Source organism: Limulus polyphemus, unplaced genomic scaffold, assembly GCF_000517525.1.
Source record: "Limulus polyphemus unplaced genomic scaffold, Limulus_polyphemus-2.1.2 Scaffold601, whole genome shotgun sequence".
Lineage (NCBI taxonomy): Eukaryota > Metazoa > Arthropoda > Merostomata > Xiphosura > Limulidae > Limulus > Limulus polyphemus.
Window position 1 is genome coordinate 332,943 of NW_013666211.1, and position 7,299 is coordinate 340,241.

Sequence of the window (7,299 nt, forward strand, 5' to 3'; positions counted from 1 at the left end):
GTGGTCGGCGAGGTAAGCCAAAAGTGGTGCATGCCAACAGGCTTGGGCGTTATCACGATCCAGGACATTTCAGTTAGAACAAAGTGAACAATTAAACAAATGACGCTGCTGAAGACGTGTCACCTGAAAAAGCCACTGTCGAAGAAGAAACTCTACCTGGTTTTGAGAAGGAAAACGGTGAAGCCCTTGATGAAGTTACTACCACTGATGTGACTGTTACCGATAATAGGATTTCCTGATGGAGCAGATGAACCCCACATGAAGAAGAAGCCAACGGGATGGAGACCAGTACGGAAGATGATACGTCCTGTAAAATTAAGATTCTTTGTGGAATTTTAATTTTGTTTGTAAATTCTGTACATTTAGTTAAGTTATTGTTAATTTTCTATTGGTTTAATGTAAGTGGCTATTGTTCAGGACGAACAATACTAAGGAAGGGGCAGTGTCACGACAGCGGAAGTCACGTGACGCTGGTAACACGTAATGCGTTCTAGAAAGATCGGGGAACATCACGAATAATCCAGTATTTGCTAGACGCCCTTTATTCTTGTATATAAGTGTGCCAGACAATTAATCGGGATAGAATTGCAGACAGACAGAGACAGACAATTGAGTCAAGCGCGGTAGTAAGCAAGTGTGTGAATCATTCCCTGTGAATTATAACGTGTTTCTATAATATTAGTTAAGTAAAATTGGCTGTGGAAATTAAGTGTATTGCAAAGTTGAATTGAGAAAGAATAAACTAGTTTTATTTAAGAAAGGACTTGAGTCGCTAAAGTTTCATCGGAAAGAAATTATACGGGAAATTAACTAACGACCAGAGACGTAACAGTATACAGATTAGATTAGATGGAGTCCAACCCCCCCCCCCCCTTATGACCTTTGTTACGAATTTCGAATAGTCCGAAGCCGAGTTAACTGATAATTTAAATTTAATAGTTAAGTTGTACTTTGGATTTAGTATTTAAATATATGCCAATATATTTACGATATCAATTTACCATATTTGCCAACAAATATGACGGATTGATACACACCGTTTTCGTTTTTAACACAAATTTGTTTTAATATATACACAGCAGTACAATTTACAATACCAATTATTACAAATAGTTACTATAAACAATCATTTATAAACAGAATTTTCACAAACTTACAAACAGTATAAAGTCTTCTTTCTTGTCTGGAGGTTCCTTGATATCTTATCGAGGGTTTACGATGAGCGAATTGATGTAAGTACGATTCACCGGGAAGCTAGCTAGCTAGCTTTGTCTCCTTTGCCACACACGCTGTTTTCCACCATTGAAATTGGTAATGTTTTCGTAAAAAATACTAATGTCCGATGAGATTCTACTGAAGTTAAACGATTTGTAATGTTCGATATTTATAAATATTCCTGGTCGAATATCTTGAGTTTTCCGATTGATAAGCGTTCTAAAAATCACAATTATAGCTTTCGGAGTTTATAGTATGCTGATTATAGCGAACTAATAATAGACGTTAGTTATATTTATAACGTGGGAATATTTCTAGAAACTTCAATCTTATGTAACAATACTGGTTAAAGCGTTTACATACACATACATATATTGTTGATTGTTACTCTCGAGAATCTTCTTCAACTTTGGAGAATAGGCGGGAGTTGCGCAATACATATCTAACACTACAAGCTATGCATGCTTTTAAATACAAACTCAATCTAAACAACGTCGATATTAAAATAAATTAAAACAAATTCGTTACACCTTCTTCATGTCAGTCTGTATCACTGTGTCAAGTTGTGCTAATATGGTAGATTTCCGAAAATAGATGGGTCGACCCCTCATGTCATATTGTATTACTGTATCATGTTTGGTACTGATTGATCCAAAAATGTGTAAACATATAAGGAACAGTTACACACACACACATTGACCTTTATTTATACAGATTAGATGGGGTCCAACCCCCTCATGACCTTCTTCGTGTCATCTTGTATCACTGTGTCAAGTTGTGCTGATTTGGTATTTTTCCAGAATTAGATAGTGTTACTTCTGGGGACCATAGGAGCCATCATGCCAAGTTTGGTGGGCACTGGTCAAAGAGCGTGCGAGGAATTAGCGGACAAACACACATATATATATATATGCATGTCTACAAACACTGATTTTTACAGCAGATGCGGGTTGATCCTAGGTTTGAACACCTCTCCTGGAATATCCAGTGATCTTACATTCAAAATCCAGTGTTGAACATTGAGTTGCTGTCGCGTGTGTTGATGACAGTCGATGTATCACGTCATGAGCAGTTGGTAAGGCAGGCACTTTAATGACGCAATGCTTACATCACCTTTGTAACGCGCATCAGACTAAAGTGTGAGGGAGTTCATGAGTGTAGTAGATTTTCAAATAATTCAGAATATTCATGGCTTCATTAACAAGTCTGAATGGAACACATCAAGTCAACTTAACATGAGAGAGGTCAGAAGATCAGCTAACAATGTAAGGTTAAACATCACGGCCATATAGGCCGAAACTCGACACTTTCTAAAATATGCTGTGTTTTACGTCATTTCATGGCAAATCCACTTTCTACTATGACGCAATAAAACGTTTGTTCCACGCACTAATGAGTATGCAATTCATTTCATATGGAATAATGCACTTAAAGCTAGCTAGTAATTTTGGCCAAACCCTTGAATCTGCTGGTATTTTACAGGTCAGTGAGTTCAGTCATCTCACATACATGTGAGTTCTTCCATCATTATTTGGTTGGTTATTGTTAACCACCTAGCTACACAATGGACTGTCTGTGCTCTGCCTACCACGAGTATTGAAACCTGAATTTCAGTGTTGTAAGTCTGTAGACTTACCGATGAGCCACGTGGGAAGTTGTTTGGTTGCTATAAAGACAGAGCCAGTGTCTAATAGGGAATGGGAGGAGAAGTTAAACTGCAGAAAGAAACCTTAATTGATAACGGAAAATAAGCGAACCGTTTTAAAGAAAGTGAAAAAGCTTGAAGATTTCGTAGTTCCTTTCCTTTGTTCTCAGTTCCGATATACCTTCTGACAGAAATCATGTTTGATTTCGTAATTAAATTAAGTTATATTCGTGTAGTCCACATAAAGATCATGTTATACCACTACAACAAAATGTATTTAACATAAAGTTCGAGAATTATGATTATTTTGTTAAGAAATAATATCGAGATAAAACACTCAGTATTATCTGATATATTTATAAGTAATTTAATCATACAAGTCAAATATATTTCGAAATCAAAACTGCTTGAAAAGATAAGGTACACTGTAATTTATTTTGTACGAACAAGTGATCATGTTATTATTTCACCGTTTAAAGTAATCTACGAATAAGTCAGTTACAAAAAACTAATAGATATTCATTCACCAACGTAAGTAAATACAATAAGGACTCCTCAGTAGCCGCGGCTGTAATTATATCTCAAATTGGTCAAGAGATGGAGCTATGAGCTTAAAAGTTTGTACTTGAAAAAAAAAAAAAACTCAGAACCATTCTATGAGTCGTTATGGTGCGGCTAACAATGGGTCCACCATGTTTACTCCTTGTTGTAGATTTCATAACAACCTCAACTCTTGGTAAAAAATGAAATTCTTATGAACATTCCATTGTGATACCAAACTTTATATATTCTTTACCAGCATATAAGAAAACACGGAATATGGTGCATTTTATATTTCAATGGGGTCTTAGCTAATCACTGCAATTTTTTACCAAATATATCACACCTCAGTATTTTTAACCACACTTTTTTATTATTCTGAATAGCTGTGCTCTTGTATATATCGATTTGTTTTAAATTTCGCTTAAAACTATTCGAAAGCTATCTGTGCTAGCCGTCCGTAATTTCGAAGTGATAGACTAGAGGTAAGGCAGCTAATCAACACCACCCACCGCCAACTCTTGGGTTACTCTTTTACCAACGAATAGTGGGATTGACCGTCACATTATAACGCCCCCACGGCTGAAAGGGCGAGCATGTTTGGTGTGAAGGGGATTCGAACCCGCGACCCTCAGATTGCGAGTCGAGTGCCGTAACCACCTGGCCATTTGCATAATGGTATTGAGTATTGTCGAGCACGAGCACGTGAGACGTTCTTTGAAAATAATAGCGTTTGTTATAGAGCGACTGTTGAAATTAAGTGTATCGGTAAAGTTGTATTCGGAAAGAATAAACCAGTTTTATTTAAGAAATGACTTGTGTCGCTAAAGTTTCGTTGGAACGAATTTACGGAAAATTAATTAACGAACGAACGGAGACGTAACAGTATTAATTAACAAAGTAGCACATATGTGTAGCACATTATGTCACCATTTCAGCAGAGAGCCTGGTTTCCGCGACAACCTATGTCGGCATCAATCACGCTTTCCACGCACATTAAAACTACTAAATGCCACCTAAAGGAGCTAGAATTACTTTAATAGTCTAATCTGAACGATATCATGAAAATAAACATAATCACTGAGAGAAATAAGCAGAACTGGCCTATTCTGCTATAGACATTCATCCAATCACATTTTGTATAATCAACTGCATATTCACACAGTACAACGTAATAGGCACACTTCCTCCCTCAGCCTAAATGACTATGTCGTCCTGCCACCTAGGGTCGTAGAAACCTACTACATCAGTTAAACACAAAACACGACACAATAAAAAAATCTAGCAAAATGGTGTATATTTTTTATCTGACTTATACACTTTTACGCTAATTTTTCATGCTGTGTTAGAAAATATTTCATTTACTGCTCTTCAGGACGAATGGTACATACCAGCCTGTTGCGTAGAGACACAACACAAAATTGTGCTGACTTACGTGCTAGGTTGCGAAGTCGCTTAGGAAGTTTTTACAGGTAAAAGTCTATCAACATTCACTATGACACTTACCTTAAGTGGTTGCAAAGCAAGGACTGCAAAATCCTTTCTGCTTATTTGTTAGAATTCCTAGTAACAGTTGAATCCAACTTTTGTTTTCCCTAGGAGTTCCATCCTACAAAATCAGCGATTATGACAAAACGTAAGATTAATGTCTCCTACTAAATATTGCTCAATAGCTCGGAAAGTAAATATTACAATGCCCTTTCAGCTGTCGATTTTCCAACAAATCGACTTTTCAAATTGTAAAATAATCAAGTGACGTACTGCACATACATCCTATTGTGAAACACCACTTGTGAGCTTGGAAAATAAGGAAAGGCGCTTACTTTCAGTCATTCGTTTCTCAATCAAGTAATTGCACCAGTTGATTATACTTGTGCGAGCTGAGAGGCTGTGTGAATCATGGAAAACCTTTGCCTTCTTTGGAAGGTCCGGAAATGCATGCATCCTTAAGAATGTGGTGTCTTCGGGCTAAGGTCTTAGCAGGATAACTCAACGCGCTCACCATTTTATGGTCGATGGTGCACTATAAGAATGGAAATCAGGTCCTAATGTTTCACCAGACAAGAATAGCACAAAAGTTAGTACTGTTGTCTAGCTACCTTTTCTGTAGCTCAAAATTAGGGATGACTATGCACAAATAGTCTTTGTGTAGGATTGCACGAAATTCTGAAAAAACAAAAAATTAACTCAGAATAAAAATTAACAACATCTGTACTTGTTTGTTTTTAACATATTTGCCACTAATAATCTAAAACACCTTAGGTGTTTGAATAATATATGACCGATTAAAAGAAATTGATAAATAAATAAACAACCAGTTAGTCTACTGAATAACAATCCATAATTAATTATGATGATATAGTCACATGTTATTCCAACACCTAAAGTATTTTAGGTTGTTTGTGCTAAGTAAAGGACTAAACGTAAAAACTAAACAAATAGCTGAAATTCCAACACTGTATGAAGTTCTATTTATTTGCTTCACTCTTCCAAGCAGTACTGATAAACGAAATATTGTACTGCAGTGGAAGCAGCGAATCAAAGTAAAGATTAAGCCTCAATGTTATCTTTCTCCATTGAAATTCACGTTTTGGTGAGGAAAATAAATTCATAAATAAACATCTGTATTTTAATGTTTAAGTTTATTTGCTTATCGCCTTCCATTTCCTGAAGCATTAAGAAAATATAATCTATATTCCTGACGTTAAAACACAAAACAATTACTCTAATAAGAATGAATCACTCTTGGATACCATAGGAAAAAACCAACAGTAAAGTAATATTCCACGTCGTACAAACAAATTCCATTAATTCATCCAAAAAATCTTTCCTTACAACATCGAAATGGTCATTCAGAACGATTATTTTTAATTTGAAAATGACGAAATTTGATATAAGCACAAAATTATTTAGGTGGCTCCAATAAAAAACAAACAAATTTTACTGGGTATTAGGAAAGTCCTTCATTGACACAGCTCTAAGTTCTAGCTTATAACGCTTGAAACCGGGTTTCAATACCCATTGTGGGCACAGCACAAATAGCTCATTATGCAGCTTTGTGCTTAACTACAACAGAAGCAAACAAACAACAGAAAAGTAGAGCATTTTTAGTTTCATTTCTACGTGTGCAACTTATGATGAAAATAATAGTTTTTAATAAGTCAAAACTGAACTTAGAATACTTAACATGGGAAACTTAATTATGTTGTTTAAGGCAAAAATTGCAAAAATTTTGAAAAAAAATTGTTATTGCCAAAATGTGTTTAATTAGGGAACAAACAACGGATTATGCGATTTCATAAGTTGGTGATTTTTTCATTGTTTTGGCTATCAAGTCTTTTTCCTCTTAGTGTCAAAGTAACAATGATCATACACGAAGTTCTGTGTAATCTGGGGGTAAATTACTATCTTAATTATTCTTTGTTCTTCAAAATAAAAAAGTTACATCTAACCTATATAAAAGCCAATGTATATTACGTCACGTCGCGCTTTATTTCTCGAAATTGGAAGAGTCATAAAAGCCAGAATGCATTTGTTTGTTTTGAATTTCGCGCAAAGCTACACGAGGGCTATCTGCGCTAGTCGTCCCTAATTTAGCAGTGTAAGACTAGTCATCATCACCCACCGCCAACTCTTGGGCTACTCTTTTACCAACGAATAGTGGGATTGACCGTCACATAGAACGCCCCCACGGCTGAAAGGGCGAGCATGTTTGGTGGGATGGGGATGCGAACCCGCAGATTGCGAGTCGAGCGTCCTAACCACCTGGCCATGCCGGGCCAGAATGCATTTATCCAGATAGAATATTTTGGTTACTGTCTGCCCAATACGGTTTTACTGACGGGGTGAAGGGGCGCCAAGAAACCTTATAAGTGTAGTGAGTGTTGGTATAATAAGCA